This window comes from Macadamia integrifolia, chromosome 9 (assembly GCF_013358625.1).
Source record: "Macadamia integrifolia cultivar HAES 741 chromosome 9, SCU_Mint_v3, whole genome shotgun sequence".
Classification (NCBI taxonomy): Eukaryota; Viridiplantae; Streptophyta; class Magnoliopsida; order Proteales; family Proteaceae; genus Macadamia; species Macadamia integrifolia.
In genome coordinates, this window is record NC_056565.1 from 25,873,609 (window position 1) to 25,892,585 (window position 18,977).

Consider the following 18,977-nt stretch of genomic DNA (forward strand, 5'->3'; position numbering starts at 1 on the left):
TTGGTTGGTCCTTGATGAGTGTCTTTGCCAAATGAGGCAACACCCATTTGTAGGCCAAGTTACAATGGATGGCTAAGATATTTACAAACGTCCTCCATCCAATGGTCACGGAGGAAACTAGAAGCTTCCCACCTCCTTAGTGGAGAACTCTAGAAATCCCTCACAAAATACCTCCTAGAAATATCTTCTAGAAATATCTACAATAAAATTAACTAGAGTTGCTACACCTTTGTAGGAAACTCTAGAACTTGGACCTTACTTAGCCCAAGGGCATAAGTCCATGGGCCTTTGTTGGGCTGGTCATGACAATGTGTACACTTAGTGGCACTCAATGTGCATGCATAGGCACACTTCACTTGGGCAACACGCATAACCATACTCAGGCAACCGTTGGGGTATCACTTAGGGGCATACCTGGGGCTAGGCATGGACAATCCTAGCCTCAGGAGGGTGTGGGGGGAAAGAAAAGGGGAAAATGATGGGAAGACGAATCAATGTGACACAAGGCTGAATCTCAGTGGATTGTGGCAGCAAGGCCACTCTACCACTTACGATACCCCATCGCGTATTTAAGTCGTCTGCAAAGGATACTACCCATTGCCCGATAGGAATTACGCTTCAAGGCAGCCCACACAACACGTCCACTGCGGGGGCTTGGCCAACAACAAGTGCCTCTGGGGGCCAGAGAGCCCCTACTACGGGTCGACAAATGGGCGATGGGCACAGGGGTCGCTTCTTTAGCCCGGATTCTGACTTAGAGGCATTCAGTCATAATCTGGCACATGGCAACTTCGTGCCACAGGTTTTTCAACCAAGCACGATGACCAATTGTGTGAATCAATGGTTCCTTTCGTACTAGGTTGAATTACTATCGTGACACTGTCATCAGTAGGGAAAAACTAACTTGTCTCATGACGGTCTAAACCCAACTCACGTTCCCTATTGGTGGGTGAACAATCCAACACTTGGCGAATTCTGCTTCACAATAATAGGAAGAGCCAACATCGAAGGATCAAAAAGCAACGTCACTATAGCTTCAAATTCTGCCACAAGCCAGTTATCCCTGTGGTAACTTTTCTGACACCTATAGCTTCAAATTCTGAAGGTCTAAAGGATCGATAGGCCACGCTTTCACGGTTCGTATTCATGCTGGAAATCTGAATCAAACGAGCTTCTACCCTTTTGTTCCACACAAGATTTCTATTCTCGCTGAGCTCATCTTAGGACACCTGCATTATCTTTTAACAGATGTGCCACCTGAGCCAAACTCCCCACCTGACAGTGTCCTCCGCTCGGATCACCCCACCGAGGAGGGCCTTGGGTCCAAAAGGAGGGGTAGAGCCCCTCCTCCGACTCACGGAGTAAGTAAAATAACGTTAAAAGTAGTGGTATTTCACTTGTGCCATTTCCAGCTCCCACTTATCCTACACCTGTCAAGTCATTTCACAAAGTCGGACTAGAGTCAAGCTCATCAGGGTCTTCTTTCCCCGTTAATTCTGCCAAGCCCGTTCCCTTGGCTATGGTTTCGCTGGATAGTAGACAGGGACAGTGGGAATCTCGTTAATCCATTCATGCGCGTCACTAATTAGATGATGAGGCATTTGGCTACCTTAAGAGAGTCATAGTTACTCCCACCATTTACCCGCACTTGGTTGAATTTCTTCACTTTGACATTCAGAGCACTGGCCAGAAATCATATTGCGTGAGCATCCGCAGGGACCATCGCAATGCTTTGTTTTAATTAAATAGTCGAATTCCCCTTGTCCGTACCAGTTTTGAGTCGACTGTTCGACGCCTGGGGAGGGCCCCTGAGGGGGTCGTTCCCAGTCCATCCCCAGACCAGCACGCAGTACCCGCTCTCTCCACGAAAGTAGGTCAAGTAGTCCATCGATAGTTGACGGGTTCGGAACTGGGACCCCCCTACCCAGCCCTCAGAGCCAATCCTTTTCCCGAGGTTACGGATCCATTTTGCCAACTTCCCTTACCTACATTGTTGCATCAACCAGAGGCTGTTCACCTTGGAGACCTGATGCTGTTATAAGTATGACCAGTCATGGTCGGCACTCGGTCCTCTGAATTTTCAAGGGCCGTCGGTGGTGCACCGGACACCACGCAACGTGCGGTGCACTTCCAGCCACTGCACCCTACCTCTGGTTGAGCCATTTCCAGGGTGGGTAGGCTATTAAACAGAAAAGATAACTCTTCCCAAGGCCCCCGCCAATGTCTTCAGACTTCCTAATGTTGCCGTCAACCGCCACGTCCCGGTTTAGGAATTTTAACCCGATTCCCTTTCGGAGCACGCGAGCGTACATGCTCTCTGACGGGCTTCCCCCGTCCCTTAGGATCGACTAACCCATATGCAAGTGCTGTTCACATGGAACCTTTCCCCACTTTGGCCTTCAAAGTTCTCATTTAAACATTTGCTACTACCACCAAGATCTGCACCGACGGTCGCTCTGCCCGAGCTCATGACCCAGGTTTTATGGCGACTGCCATGCCCTCCTACTCATCGGGGCCTGACAGTTGCCCCGATGGTCGGGTATAGGTTACGCGCTTCAGCGCCATCCATTTTCAGGGCTAGTTGATTTGGCAGCTGAGTTGTTACACACTCATTAGAGGATTTCGACTTCCATAACCACCGTCTTGCTACCGTAATCGACCAACACCCTTTATGGGTTCTCGATTAGCGTGCAATCTGGCACCATAACCCAGCTTTCGATTCATCCAGCATCGCCAGTTCTGCTTACCAAAAATAGCCCACTTGGAGCTCTCGATTCTATGGCGTGGCTCAACGAAGCAGCCATGCCATCCTACCTATTTAAAGTTTGAGAATAGGTCGAGGGCATTGTGCCCCCGATGCCTCTAATAATTGGCTTTACCCGATAGAACTCGCCCGTGGGCTCCAACTATCCTGAGGGAAACTTCAGAGGGAACCAGCTACTAGACGGTTCGATTAGTCTTTCGCCCCTATACCCAAGTCAGATGAATGATTTGCATGTCAGTATCGCTGCGGGCCTCCACCAGAGTTTCCTTTGGCTTCGTCCTACTCAGGCATAGTTCATCATCTTTCGGGTCCTGATAGGTGTGCTCTCACTCGAACCCTTCACATAAGATCAAGGTCGGTCGATGGTGCAACCCATAAGGGGATCCCCCCAGTCAACTTCCTTACGCCTTATGGGTTTTACTCGCCTGTTGACTCACACACATGTCAGACTCAGTCCGTGTTTCAAGATGGGTCGAATGGGGAGCCCGACAGGCCGATGCCCATAGCATGTAGTTGCCAATAGGCACGCCATCGAAGGCACATGCTGGCTACCATGATCACGGCGATGACATCTCCACAGGCATAACGCGATAACCTAGGCTTGGGATGCCATCGTAATCCACATCGATCCACGCCCCGAGTCGAGTGGCCGATTGGCTATTAACCGTTCTGCATCCGATCGAGATGCATCGTCGGCCCCCATCCGCACTCTTTGACTCTCTTTTCAAAGTCATTTTCATCTTTCCCTTACGGACATGTTCGCTATCGGTCTCTCACCCATATTTATCCTTGGACAAAATTTATCACCCAATTGGGGCTGTATTCCTAAACAACCCGACTTACCGATAGTGCCTCGTGGTGTGACAGGGTCCGGACACGACGGGGCTCTCACCTTCTCCGGCACCCCCTTCCAGGGGACTTGGGCCCGGTCTGCCACTAAAGATGGTTCTACAGACTACAATTCGAATGACAAAGCCACCCAATTCTCAAGCTGGGCTCTTCCCGGTTCGCTCACCGTTACTAAGGGAATCCTCGTAAGTTTCTTGTCCTCCGCTTATTGATATGCTTAAACTCAGCGGGTAGCCTTGCCTGACCTGGGGTTGTAGTCGAAATGCCATTGAATGGCAATCAGGGTCACCAGAGCCCAATGGGAGCAGAACACGCACACGATGTCCAAACAATGGCAAAGTGGCTCGACCCATCACTCATCGTGATGCTTGCCACACAAGAAGCCCTTGACTTTGGGTCGACCACACCTCAAATAGAGACACGGGGGGCCAATCTTCGCTCTGCACCACCACCACAAGGGGTAAAGGAGGTGGGGCAACATGACGCGTGATGCCCAGGCAGGCGTGCCCTCAGCCCAATGGCCTAGGGCGCAACTTGCGTTCAAAGACTCGATGGTTCACGGGATTCTACAATTCACACCAAGTATCGCATTTCACTACGTTCTTCATCGATGCAAGAGCCAAGATATCCGTTGTCGAGAGTCAATAAGATAAAGATTCGGATCTAGGATGACCACACCACACCGAAGGCGCAATAGGACCGAAATCCTATGATGTTATCCTATGCTAATGTATCCAGAGCGTAGGCTTGCTTTGAGCACTCTAATTTCTTCAAAGTAATGGCACCGGAGGCACGACCCGACCAATTAAGGCCAGGAGTGCATCGCCGACAGAAGGGACGAGACGACCGGTACACACCGTGACACGGACCGATCGACCCATCCCAAAGTCCAACTACGAGCTTTTTAACTGCAACAACTTAAATATAAACTATTGGAGCTGGAATTACCATGACTACTGGCACCAAACTTGCCCTCCAATGGATCCTTATTAAGGGATTTAGATTGTACTCATTCCAATTAATAGACTCGAAGAGCCCGATATTGTTATTTATTGTCACTACCTCCCCATGTCAGGATTAGGCAATTTGCGCGCCTACTGCCTTCCTTGGATGTGGTAGCCATTTCTCAGGCTCCCTCTCTGGAATCGAACCCTAATTCTCTATCACCCGTCACCACCATAGTAGGCCACTATCCTACCATCGAAAGTTGATAGGGCAAAAATTTGAATGATGCGTCATCGGCACAAAGGCCATGCGATCCGTCGAGTTATCATGAATCATCAGAGCAACGGGCATTGCCCTCGTCGACCTTTTATCTAATAAATGCATCCCTTCCAAAAGTCGGGGTTCAGTGCATGTATTAGCTATAGAATTACTATGGTTATCCAAGTAGCAGATACCATCAAACAAACTATAACTGATTTAATGAGCCATTAGCAGTTTCACAGTCTGAATTAGTTCATACTTAGACATGCTTGGCTTAATCTTTGAGACAAGCATATGACTACTGGCAGGATCAACCAAGTAACTTTCCTTCTTGACGCCAAAGCACAGCATGAACCACATCCCCAATTGTGCATTAGGTGATGCTGCTCCATACATTAATAGCAGTCTATCGTTCTTGCACAAAGAGGCGCAACCAAAGGATTCAAGAGGACACACACACACATCGACCTTGCCCCACAAAATGTCCCGCATCCTAGAGCACAAACAGTGCACGTGCACCACTGACACAAAGAAAGTCGACATATGCATCGTATGCCAAGCCACTTCACACCAACCACAAGGGCAGGCAAGAGGGATGAAATGAGAGTGAAGGGGTAACATCTTTCCATCCAACTAGGTAAGCAACGCAGGAACAATTTTCATGCTCTTGACAAAGACACTTTTGGCCCATTGCGACCCATAGAGGTATCTGTGCATAGTGGTTCAATACACAAGCAAAGAGCCCACAACCACAAGAAAAACAATAGCCACTCACGTGCATTGCGTCCACTACCGACACAATCCACCACCAAACCTAGTACAACGTAATAAGGATTTGGTAGAAGAAAAATCAATAGCCCCGATAAGCATGAAAATCTCAACAATCAAAGGGGGTCGAGGGGCTAGAGATCTATCTCCACCTATAAGCTTGCAACCTACGTTCTCCAGAGACCCGTATTAATGTCGTATTATAACACTTACGGCAGGAGCCATGCAAACACCTTTGCACCTAGGCACGACTTAGAAATGTGATTCGCCAAATAGCAAAGGCCATAAGACTGAGTATGAGAAAGCTCTAGCAAGCAACAAACCCACGATAATGCAAATTTTTTAAATGAACAAGGGGAGGGGGGAAGGGACATGTGATTTGTCTCCACTTGCAAGCTTGCAACCTATGTTCATCAGAGACCCACATTAATGCCGTATTATAACACTTCCGACAGGTGGCATGCAAACACCTCCGCACCTAGGCACAACTTAGAAACGCATTTCTCCAAATACCATAAGGCCACAAACCGAGCATGAGAAAACTCTTGCAAGCAACAGACCCACAAGAATGAAATTTTATTTTTAAAAACAAAAGTGTGGGGTGGGGGGAAGGGGGAGGGACTCATGATATGTCTCCACTTGCAAGCTTACAAACCTATGTTCTCCAGAGACCCACGTTAATGTCGCATTATAACACTTGTGGCAGGAGGCATGCAAACACCTCCTCACCCAGGCGCGACTTAGAAATGCATTTCTCCAAATACCATAAAGGCCATAAAACCAAGCATGAGAAATCTCTTGCAAGCAACAAACCCACAAGAATGCAATTTTCTTTGTAAAAAAAAGTTGGGGGGGGGGGCGGGGGAGGGACTCATGATCTGTCTCCACCTGTAAGCTTGCAAACCTATGTTCTCCAGAGACCCAAGTTAATGTCGCATTATAACACTTGCGGCATGAGGCATGCAAACACCTCCGCACCTAGGCACGACTTAGAAATGCATTCCACCAAATACCAAAGGCCACAAAACCGAGCATGCCAGAACTCTTGCAAGCAACATACCCACAAGAATGGAAATTTTTTTAAAAAGCGAGGGGGGAGGGACTGATGATCTACCACCACCTGCAAGCTTGCAACCTATGTCTCCAGAGACCCACGTTAATGTCGTATTATAACACTGGCCGTAAAAAGGCATACAAGCACCTCCACACCTTGGCACGATTTAGAAACGCACTTCTCCAAATAGCATAGGCCACAAAATCGACCATGAAAAAACCCTTGCAAGCAACAAACCCACGATAGTGCAATTTAAAAAAACAAAAAACAATGGGATGGGGGGGAGGGACCAACCAAATATTTATTATGCACATTGAATTGACCAATGATTCCGTCAAATGTAGACAAAACCCCACCCCTTGCACCATGACCTACATATGACGACAAGCCAAAGAGCAAAGAGGGGTGGAAATGCGTGACTACGACCACGCTCGCAAAAAGTGGCACTAGCACAACTGCTCATGGTAGGAAGCAAAGCACGTCAAACTACCACGGTGCCTAGATGGGATTAATCAACGGGGCCAACGCGTCATTTCCACGTTTTCACATGACATGACTCCCTTGGGCATGCTGTACAAAAACTAGAAAAAGTGGCAGTAGGCTACGATGAGGGTGTAGGTGCAGTGTGTAGGCAGCCATGCAAACCCACCAGCACGCATTGGCCGGCCAAGGTGCAAAACAAGGGGCGAATCATCCGGACCATCATGCCATGTTGTAGTCTTTCACATGCCATATAACTCTTAGGCATGTTGTGTGACTACCGGCGTATGTGGTAGCAGCTATGCAGGGAGCCATGCATACCCAGCAGCACTCCATGGCAGGCCACAGTGCACATCAAAGGCAATCATCGGAACCAACGTGCCTTGATGGTGATTTTCACATGCCAAGCCTATCTTTGGCATGCCATGTGACTACGGGTGCATCTGGCAGTAGCTATGGGGGCACGGCAGCACAAGGCAGGAACCCTTGCGCACCCAATAGCCCAGGGTGGCAGGCAACAGTGTACGATAGAGGGGCTGAACATCGGGATGCATTGGCCATTTACCTATTTTTAAATGCCATGCCTCTCTAGAAACCGTTGTGCAGCTATAGACACATGTTTCAGCAACTGTGGGGGCATGGCAACGGTAGGTAGGGAGCCATGGGGACCCAGCAGCACACGGTTGCAGGCAGTGGTGTGTGGCAGATGGGCTGACCATCTGGACAGACGAGCCATGTACTTGTTTTCACATACATGCCACGCCTTTGTTGGGCTTTCTTTGTAGCTACGAGCGTAGAAGGTAACAGCTGTCGAGGCATAGCGGTATATATTAAGCAACCACGAGGGCCAAGCAGCATGCTGTGGCAGGCGTAATGCAAACCAAGGGCCAAATCTTGGAAATCGACATACCGTGAAGGTGTTTTGCACAGGCGATGCCACTCTTGGGCATGTTGTACGGTGACAGACGCATGTGGTAGCAGATGTGGAGGCACTGCAGCACAAGGCAGGTAGCCATGTGTGCCTAGTAGCACACAATGGCAAGCAACTATGTGCGGTAGAGGGGATCACTATCGGGATGGACGCACCATGTACATGTTTTCACAAGCCACACCTTCCTTGGAAATGCTGTGCGTCGACGGGCACATGTGGTAATAGAAGTGGGGGCATGGCAGCGCATGGTAGGCATCCATGTGTGCCCAGCAGTCCATGGTGGTAGGCAACGCTATGCTGTAGAAGGGGGCGGCGTTGTATGACAGAAGGGTTGACCATTCGTAAGCACGTGCACCTTCGTTGGGCATGCTGTGCCGTGATTGGCACACATTACAGCAGTTATGGGCTCATGGCACGCAAGGCAGGAAGCCATGCGCGTCCTGCCGCACGCAGTGGCAGGCCTCAACGCACACCAAGGGCTAACTCATCGTAACCCACGTGCCATTTCACTTTTTTTCCCATGCCATGGGTCTTTTGGGTTTGCCTACCATGCCTGCTGATGAGCACATTTATGTGTGAAATCGAGGGTAGTAAAACATGCATTTTACATATTTAGAATGGAGCTACCTTGGGTTTTACTCTCTTTTTGCAGGTTTTATATTTACAAAGCCTTAAGGACTATCGGGCGCTATATCTTCAATTTTACACATAAAGAGGTCCTATTTCTTTTCATGGTTGCGAGGAGGATGAAATTCTGAGCAAGATGGACATGTTCAATTAAAAGTACACATTCGTTTGGTCACCCGTACAAATGATTATTCTTTTCGGGTCAGAAAAAGAATAATGGATCAGAACTGAACCGAGATGCAGAACCAGCCCGTTTGCAATTGTCCCAGAGGTACAACGAATACTCCAAATGCCAACAAGGATCGATGGACCACATTCTTAAGTGATTAAAGATTTGTTTTTGGTAACAACAACTACCTAGTGTAGTTGGTGAGCTATGGTGTACAAAATTCCCTTGCTCACCAAGAGGTCTCAAGTTCGAATCTCATGGTTGTTTTTTTTAGAGAATTTTGTTGAAGATTTCCTGCTTTTCACTCACTTAAAGCACTAAGGGCATGGAGGGGATTTCCACATCAAATTAGAAGCAAGGAAAATCGTGGAAGCAAGAAGAGAAGAAAAAAAAAAAAAGGAAAGGAAAATCGTGGAAGCAAGAAGAGAAGAAAAAAAAAAGAAAGAAAAAAAAGAGAGAAATAGAGATTGTCCAAATCTTCTCTCTCCTCCACATCATCACCAAAGATTGTCCAAATCACACAAAGGAAGAAAAAAATCATCCCTAGGAGAGAGAAAAAGAAGAAAAAAAAATTAGAAAAAAAAGAGGAAAGAAAATAAGCAAAAAATTATAGGAAATTTCTCTAAATTTATTTCTCTCTTCTCTCTCCTCCATCTTAGCACTTTTGGACTCAAAAGATCTCACAATCAATTGTGGGTTTCTCTCTTTTAGGAAAGAGAAATTTGTTACCCTACCTCCCCATTCCCTATAAATACAACTCATGTAAGAGGAGGAGAGACAATTCATTCTTCTTCTAGTTTTTTTTTAGTTGCTCTCTCTCTCCCTCTCTCACTCTTTGGTTTTAGTTCTTCTCTATTTTTGCTTTAATCACTTTTGTAATAGTTTTTTTTTATGTCAATTAATGCAAGCACTCTTTTATTTTTATTCAGTTCTTTTTATGTTTATGATTTATGCAATTGAGTTGTAATTTTTTAAGTTATAGTTCTAGGCTTAGATCTAGGTAACAAGATCACGAGCCATGGAGCAATTTTTTTTCAAGTTCAAGCATTGATTCAAGTAAGTAGGCTCCTTCAGTAGTCTTCTCTCCCCCCTCTCATTCCCTCTTCTGACTACCCTTTCTTTCTTAATTTAGGATTTTTATTTTCAGTCGTTACATTATTGCTATTCCTTTCCCCCAAGGTTCATGGCTAGTGTATGTGTTGGCTTTGCCCCTCCTAGCCATAGAACCATCAATTTATTGCTTTTATTTTAATTGTCTCCCTTTCCCTAAAGTCAAGTAGAGAAACCCTTGTAAGAGTGACTCTCTGGTCAAGTAGGGAAGCTCATATTATGATGCATCCCTCGGGCTAAGTAGAGAAACCTACTTGTGAGTCTCTCTCTAGCTTTATCCCCTTTCTTTTACTTTATTTTTATTTCAGCATTTTTTTCCTTTATTTATTTATTTTTTTTTAATTGCGTGGGTTGTTTATTTTTAGTTATTTATTTATTTAATTTTAATTGCGTGGCTTGCGTCTTTAAATTCTTAGATGACGAATGGTTAGGACGTTATTTTTAGGACGGTAATTAGAATTAGATCACAACCATTAATCAAAGAGGTTGAGGCTATTGTCCTAGAGAGTCATAGAAGAATGCCCCAACACCTCTGGGGGCACTTCTAATGATAGTGTTAATGCCTTCAAGTCAGACTCAACAAGGGCCCTCTAACCAATTTAGGACTACAAGTTCCTAAATCTTCCCCATCTCAATTGAGGACACAAGTGTGTCTCTTGTTCCAGGTTCGTCTGATGAACCTAAAGATTTTTCTGAAACTAAAGATGATTTGGGTGAGGAAACCAAAAATGTTCAGCCTATAGCAGCCAAGTATAAGGATCCACCTAGGTTGGACATAATTGGGAGAAATGCGGCCATGTAATATCCAAGGAGGGAATTAAGGTAGATAGAGCCATACTGATCATTCTGCCCTCAGATACCTAGTTCAGAAGAAGGATGCCAAAGCCCGTCTCATTAGGTGGGTTTTACTTTTGCAAGAGCTTTGTTCACTTTTGCATTATTAAAAGAAATAAAAAATAAAGTGGCTGCTCTCCCTGTGTTCGACCCGTAGCTACACTGATCCGTACGCTTGCGGTTACATTTTAAAATCTCAAACAAGTTTTTGGCGCCGTTGCCGGGGAGACATTTCCATGTTATTTTTCACTTTCTTTTGGTAAATCGGAGTGCTTTGTTTGCTTTGTTTTATATTTTTTCTTTTTTTTTTATTGAATTCCTGAGAAGAACAACTTGCAATAATAGTTGTATCAGTGGAGGTCGCCATGCCTCACAGTATGATAAAGACAGGTTTCGCCCTGTAGCAGTACCTCAGGAATTGACCTGAGCAACCCCGGATCCTTGCCAGTAAGCTCCCAAAAAGCAAAAAAAAAAAAATCAAAAAAAAATTAAAAAAAAATCAAAAAAATCATCAAAAAGTTTTGCTATCCATTCTTTTGTGCTTGTCTTACTTTAGTTGTGGGAAGTTTTTCTGTTGCATGAGTGTGAAGTGGATACGTAATACTAAGAATTGGTTAGAAAGAAGAGATCCAATAAGTAGTGACCCTATACGTTTTCTCTCTTTAAAACCCTTCAATATGGGAGACCAACAGCAAAACCCTTCACCTAAATCTCTGAAAGATAGGTTCTACCCTGCTAGAACAGCCCAACCTTCCTGTATAGTTCTACCACAAGCTCAGGGCAATAATTTTGAACTCAAATCTCAATACATCACTATGTTGCCCTATTTCCATGGGTTGACCTCTGAGGATGCATACCTATTTCTAAGGGAATTTGAAGAGGTATGTGTTCTAATTAAGATCCAACAGCTTTCTGATGATGCTATTAAGCTTAGGTTTATCACTTTTGCATTGAAAGACCAAGCTAAGAAGTGGTTGTATGGATTACCCACAAATTCCATAACCTCATGGGAACAGTTCACAGTTCTCTTCCTTAAGAAGTTTTTCCCAAGTCACAAGACCAATAAGCTTAGAAGTGATATCCTTCAGTTTAGGCAAAAGCCTAGTGAGTCATTTTCCAAACTTATAGAGAGATTCAAGGATCTACTCCAAGAATGCCCTCACCATGGCCTAGACCTATGGCATTTATGTCAAATAATTTATGAGGGTATTGATTACCCAACTAAACAAATGATAGAGTCTATGTGCCCTGAGGGATTCACATCCTTTACAGATGAAGGAAATGCATGGGAATTCTTACTTGACTTAACTGACAAAACCCGTGAGTGGGAATCAACCCAAGAGAGTGAAAGAACTATAGGAGGAAAAGGATATTTTGTGGATGGGATAGTAGCCAAGGAAGCCCATTTGGATAGCCTAATCAAGAGGATTGAGGCTATTGTTCCTAGAGAGCCATCATCAGTCAATTTGGTTAAGATTTGTGCTTGGTGCCAATCCCCTGAACATGTCATAGAAGAATGCCCCAACACCTCTGGGGGCACTTCTAATGATAGTGTTAATGCCTTATACCAGAATAATCCATATAGTAACACCTACAATCCAGGATGGAGAAATCACCCAAATTTCTCTTGGAATCAGGGCAACCAAGCAGAACCTTCCGATTTCTATAATCAAGGTCAACCTGGACCCCAAAGGCCTCCCTTTGCATAACAATCCTTTTTCCAAAATACTTTTCCTAGGTCAAATGTAGGACCTCAGGTGAGTTTTCCTAGGGCCCCTCTCCTATCATCTTATCAGCAACCCCCTGGGTTTACCAACACTGGAGAGGCAAGTAGAATTAGTGACTTGGAAAAAAATATGGCCCTCCTCATGACAAGCCATCAAAATCTTACTAGAGAACTCACTCAATTTGTCTCAATTATGCGTGAGAGGGAGAAAGGAACTTTACCCAGTCAACCAGAGCCTAACCCTATAGGCATCATCAGCCTGTTAGTTCACAAGGACTAACTAATGCACCACTGAATATAGTACAAGGTCAGACTCAACAAGGGCCCTCTAACCAATGCAATGTTGTTTATGCCCTTAGGAGTGGTATAGAGTACCTACAAAGCGTTCCTAAATCTTCCCCATCTATTACTCCTGTTAACTCTTCTTCAATTGAGGACACAAGTGTGTCTCTTGTTCCAGGTTCGTCTGATGAACCTAAAGATTTTTCTGAAACTAAAGATGATTTGGGTGAGGAAACCAAAAATGATTCTTCTGAACAGGGGCAAATCCCTAATAGCCCTTATGTTCATCCTGTCCCATTTCCTAATCGCTTGGTAAACAAAAAGAAGACTGCTTCCATGGACAAAATTTCAGAAGTCTTCAAAAAGGTAGAAGTAAACATCCCTCTTTTGGATGCCATATCCCAGATCCCCGCTCCCGGCCTATGCAAAGGTACTGAAAGATTTGTGTACTCACAAACATATCACTAGTGTGCCCAAAAAGGCATTCTTGGCAGGTAACATTAGTTCCATAATTACTCAGCCTATAGCAGCCAAGTATAAGGATCCAGGGAGCCCTACCATATCTTGTGTCATAGGCAACACCTATATTGAGCATGCCTTACTTGACCTTGGCGCAAGTGTGAATCTTTTACCTTACCATGTGTATAAGCGACTAGGATTGGGAGAATTGAAAGCCACTAGAACTACTCTTCAGTTGGCAAATAGGTCTGTTAAGATTCCTAAAGGGATGGTTGAGGATGTCTTACTAAAGATGGGGGAATTTATTTTCCCTGTTGATTTCATTGTGTTAGATACTAAGCCCTTCTCAACCAAGGATGAGATCCCTATAGTTCTAGGAAGACCATTCTTGGCTACCAGTAATGCATTAATCAATTGTCGGAATGGTTTCCTAAGATTATCTTTTGGTAACCAAACTATTGAGTTTAACATGTTTAGGATTGGCAAGCAACCACATATGGAAGAAGAGATCAACATGCTTGAGGATTTTTTGGATTTTTCTGATGATTTAGTTACCAACTTTGATATTGATTTTGATTCAGAATTCCAAGAGTGTATGGATGAGTTGGATGATGATAGTGAAAATTTCTTTTCTGAAGTCTTGAGTCTTCACACACTTGTGGAGCCCTTAGGACCCCTTTCCAATTCCATTCCCGAACCTTCCATAGTTGAGCCCCCTAAGCTAGATCTTAAGGAGTTGCCATCTAATTTGAGATATGCTTTCCTAGGGCCTGACCAGACTCTTCCTGTAATAATTTCTTCAAATTTGACTTCTAGCCAAGAAGAGGAGTTATTTAAAGTGTTAAAAGATAATAAGGAAGCCCTAGGTTGGACCATGGCTGATATCAAGGGTATAAGCCCTTCTATTGTGCAACATCATATACATCTTATGGAGGATTCCAAACCATCCACGAAACCCCAAAGAAGAGCTAACCCAGTGATGACGGAAGCCATTAAGAAAGAGATCCTAAAGTGCTTAGATCATGGAATAATTTAACCTATTTCTGACAGCCAATGGGTAAGCCCAGTTCACATAGTGTCTAAGAAGTCTGGTGTGACTGTAGTTCCTAATGCCAATAATGAGTTGATCCCTACCCGTGTCCAAATAGGATGGTGTGTGTGCATTGATTACAGGAAGTTAAATGCGGCAACCTGAAAGGACCACTTCCCATTGCCATTCATTGACCAGATGTTAAAGAGGTTAGCTGGACATGAATACTATTGCTTTCTTGATGGATATTCTGGCTATAACCAAATCCCAATTGCTTTAGAGGACCAACATAAGACCACTTTTACATGCCCATATGGAACATTTGCTTACAGGCGTATGCCCTTTGGGCTTTGCAATGCCCCTGCTACGTTCCAACGGTGCATGATGAGCATTTTTTCTGACATGGTTGAAAAATTCTTAGAAGTATTTATGGATGACTTTTCAATTCATGGGAATTCCTATTCTGAATGTCTTCATCATCTTTCCCTAGTTTTGAAAAGGTGCATATCTAAGAATTTGGTTTTGAATTGGGAGAAATGTCATTTTATGGTTAAATCTGGTATTGTTTTAGGCCATGTAATATCCAAGGAGGGAATTAAGGTAGATAGAGCCAAAGTGGATTTAATTGATAATTTACCACCTCCTCAATCTATTAAGGATGTTCGGTCTTTTCTAGGGCATGCAGGCTTCTGCAGAAGGTTTATTAAGAACTTTAGTCAGTTAGCCCGACCTCTCACCTCATTACTTGTCAAAGATCAGACTTTTGAATTTTCCACAGAGTGCCTAGAATCCTTCAAGCAACTTAAGAAGGAGTTGACCAATGCACCCATTGTTCAACCACCTATTTGCACTGAACCTTTTGAACTAATGTGTGATGCTTTAGATTTTGCCATAGGAGCAGTTTTAGGTCAAAGGATTAATAAGTTACCCACTGTCATTTACTATGCTAGTAGGACCTTAAATGATGCACAACTCAATTATACAACCACTGAAAAAGAATTTTTAGCTGTTGTGTTTGCATTAGAAAAGTTTCGGTCTTACTTAGTTGGCTCACATGTGGTGGTGTATACTGATCATTCTGCCCTCAGATACCTAGTTCAGAAGAAGGATGCCAAAGCCCGTCTCATTAGGTGGGTTTTACTTTTGCAAGAGTTTGATTTAGAAATTAGGGATAAGAAAGGAGTTGAAAACCTAGTTGCAGACCATTTATCCCGGCTTCCCAATTCCTTGACTGTTGATTCTCCAGTCAACGAGAACTTTCCAGATGAACAATTATTTGCAATGTCTAGTGAACCATGGTTTGCTGACATTGTCAACTTCTTAGTTTCAGGTGTGACTCCGGATCACTGGTCCACTCAAGATAAGTATAGGTTTCATTCCCAAGTTAAACACTTTTTCTGGGATGATCCTTATTTGTTTAAGATATGTCCGGATCAGATTATCCGACGATGTGTTCCTGATCATGAGCAACATTCTATTCTCTCTTTTTGTCATGATCATGCATGTGGTGGACACTTTGGACCTAAGAAGACTGCCGCAAAGGTTCTCCAATGCGGATTTTATTGGCCCACTCTTTTTAGAGATGCTTTTGATTTTTGCAAGGCTTGCCCTGCCTGCCAGTCTTTTGGCCGTATCAATAAAAGGAACATAATGCCCCTCAACCCTATTTTGGTAGTTGAGATCTTTGATGTATGGGGCATCGATTTTATGGGACCATTCCCTAATTCTTTTGGGAATTTGTACATACTTTTGGCCGTTGATTATGTTTCTAAATGGATAGAGGCCATACCTTGTAAAACTAATGACCACAAAGTGGTGGTCCAGTTTCTCAAAGAGAACATTTTTTCCCGCTTTGGTGCACCACGTGCAATAATTAGTGATAGGGGTACTCATTTTTGTAATCGGCCTTTTGAGGCCTTAATGAAAAAGTATGGGATCACCCATAAGTTATCTACCCCTTATCACCCCCAAACTAGTGGCCAAGTGGAGGTGTCTAATAGGCAGATCAAACAAATCTTGGAGAAAATTGTTAATCCCAACCGTAAGGATTGGTCCCTTAGGCTCATTGATGCCTTGTGGGCCCATCGGACTGCATTCAAGACCGACCTTGGCCAGTCTCCCTACCGTTTGGTGTATGGAAAAGCTTGTCACTTACCAGTTGAGTTGGAGCATAAGGCCTTTTGGGCCATTAAGAAGCTTAACTTTGATTTGTCTGATGCGGGAATTCATCGTAGGCTCCAACTATCTGAGTTGGAGGAACTTAGGAATGAAGCCTATGAAAGTTCTAGAATTTACAAGGAAAAGACCAAAGCTTTCCATGATAAACACATTCTGCGTAAATCTTTTGCAATTGGTGATAAGGTCTTATTGTACAACTCTCGATTGCATCTTTTTCCTGGTAAGCTTAGATCCCGATGGGATGGCCCATTTATTGTTCATAATGTATATCCCCATGGGGCTGTGGAGATTTTGAATCCAGGAACAGGGGTAATTTCGAAGGTTAATGGTCAGCGTTTGAAACCGTTCCTCGAGTTTCCCACTACTAGTAGTGAAGAGGTCATGGATCTCCATGAACCTCTTTACACTGATGACTAACTGTTATTCAGGTATGACCCCCTTGCATTGTCTTTGTTTTTAATTCTTTCCATGCATTGAGGACATTGCATGACTTAAGTGTGGGGGAGGGAAACCAGTTTTTGTTTTTTTTTCTTTCACTTTATTTTGTTTGTTTTTCTTTTTATTTTTGAGCTTGCTAAGGATGAAGTCCTACTATGGCTTTTGGCTAATGATCAGACCATTCAGATGCTTGATGTATGAAAATAAAAGTTTTGACGAAGGTACCCATTTTGAACGTATAAAAACCCTATTGAGAAGAAAGAAACAAGCATGTGTCTTGAGATGGGACTTTCTTTTGAAAAATAAGAGACCCTTGTTTTATGGTGATGGACCATATGTAAGTCTGTGGGTTCCTTGTACTTTTGATTTGGAGTTGAGACCTTCTTTTTAATTTGGCATGGGTTGACAAATGCACAATTTTAAATGAATTGAGAAATGTGGTATAAAGAAGAATAAGAGTTGATTCCTTTGGAACTAGACAGGGCATTGCGCCTCAGGAAGCGTGGTGTCTTGATCAAAATTCATTGGGAGGAAACTTCTGAAGTAACTCTAGCATCACTGCCTTTGTGGACATATGCAAAAAGCGAAGCTACATAGTAACTTGGGTGTCTGGTGTTTGCTCCACCATGTCATTCAGGCCAAAAGTAGTGGAGTAGAATAGAGTTTATTAAGCAGAAAAAAAAAGAGAAAAAAAAATGTGCAAATGTCAATAATGCTTGGTAACATGTTTGGTCAAAAACACTCCAACGCCTTAGTCATTGGTTCCCTATTTCTTCACAAGTGGTTTTACCTTAAGATAAGGATGTTTTGGAAGAGACGAGGTGAGTTCCAAATTAAGAAATATGCTAGTGCCTGGAATTGATAAAGGGTAATAAAAGTTTAAGTGTGGGGGTTCCTTGTAAGAGAAATTATCTTTGCTCCGGATTGGTATGGGCCTTACCTTTAGCCAAAGTTGGGATTTGTTTATTCTGAATTTTGGGTGTATATTCACTGCAAACACCCACGAGACACAACTCGTCCACTAGGGGTGACCTAGGGGTTTAAAGGCTTGTTGCACATGCTAAGTGCAACAGTGATTCCTACGAAAGTGAGTTAGGTTTTTTGATCTTTATTCTTTTTCTTTTTCTTTTTGTTTTGCTCGAGGACTAGCAGTTATCTTAGGCAATTATCATCTCTGTCGATCGGAAGCGAGAGGTCGTGTCCAAGATCTACAAGTGATCATAGTTAGAGGAGGGTGACAAAATTGGGTGTCTACAGTCCATGATCCGTAATTCATCATAGCTAGGGGAGGGTGACAAAATTGGGTGTCTACTGAAACCACAGTCGATAATCTTAGGGTGTCCATTCTTGGCCACTTCCAATGCATGCATTAATTGTAGATTAGGTGCAATGGACATTTCCTTTGGTAATAAGAAGCTCCAATTGAACATCATCAATGCTTCTCTAGGGCCCCAACGTGAGGACAAGTGTTTCTCCATTGATGTACTAGATGAGGTGGTAGCACAGGCACACCCCAGTGATATTAGCAGACGACCCAGTGCAACAGTGTTTGACCTTCTTTGGAGGAGATGATTGTGATGTTGATTCTCACATAGCTGAGGTCAATACTCTATTAGATGCTCCTATGTTTTCCGATCATCCTCCTTGGACTATCAAGTTTGAGCCCCTTCCTCCTTCATTTGAAAAGCTAGCATTGAGTTATATTGAGTCTCCACTAGTGTTAGAGCTTAAATCATTGTTAGATTCATTAAACCATGCTTTCTTGGGATCGAATGAGACGATACCTATCATCATTGCTTCCAATTTGACACCTGATTAGGAAAGCAAACTGCTGGATGTTCTCAAAGAACATAAGGTTGCCGTTGGATGGGTTGTGGCTGATTTGAAAGGTATTAGCACAGCAATTTTTATGCATTGTATCTACTGTGATGATGGGGTTAAACCTTTCTAGGATGCACAAATTAGATTGAATCCTAACATACGCGAAGTTGTTAAGAAAGAGGTGGTGAAATGGTTAGATGCAGGCATTATTTATCCCATCTCTAATAGCAAGTGGGTGAGTCCCACTCAAG

General features: G+C 43.8%; 2 non-coding genes across 2 annotated transcripts; both read right to left on the reverse strand.

Moving 5' to 3' along the window:
- Nucleotides 1–486: 486 nt before the first annotated feature.
- On the reverse strand, nucleotides 487–3,867 carry LOC122090392. The gene has a single exon (XR_006143618.1). It is a non-coding gene; the product is annotated as a 28S ribosomal RNA (ribosomal RNA).
- A 7,989-nt stretch (nucleotides 3,868–11,856) lies between these two features.
- On the reverse strand, nucleotides 11,857–11,963 carry LOC122090247. Its single transcript, XR_006143487.1, has one exon. It is a non-coding gene; the product is annotated as a small nucleolar RNA R71 (small nucleolar RNA).
- Nucleotides 11,964–18,977: the final 7,014 nt, after the last annotated feature.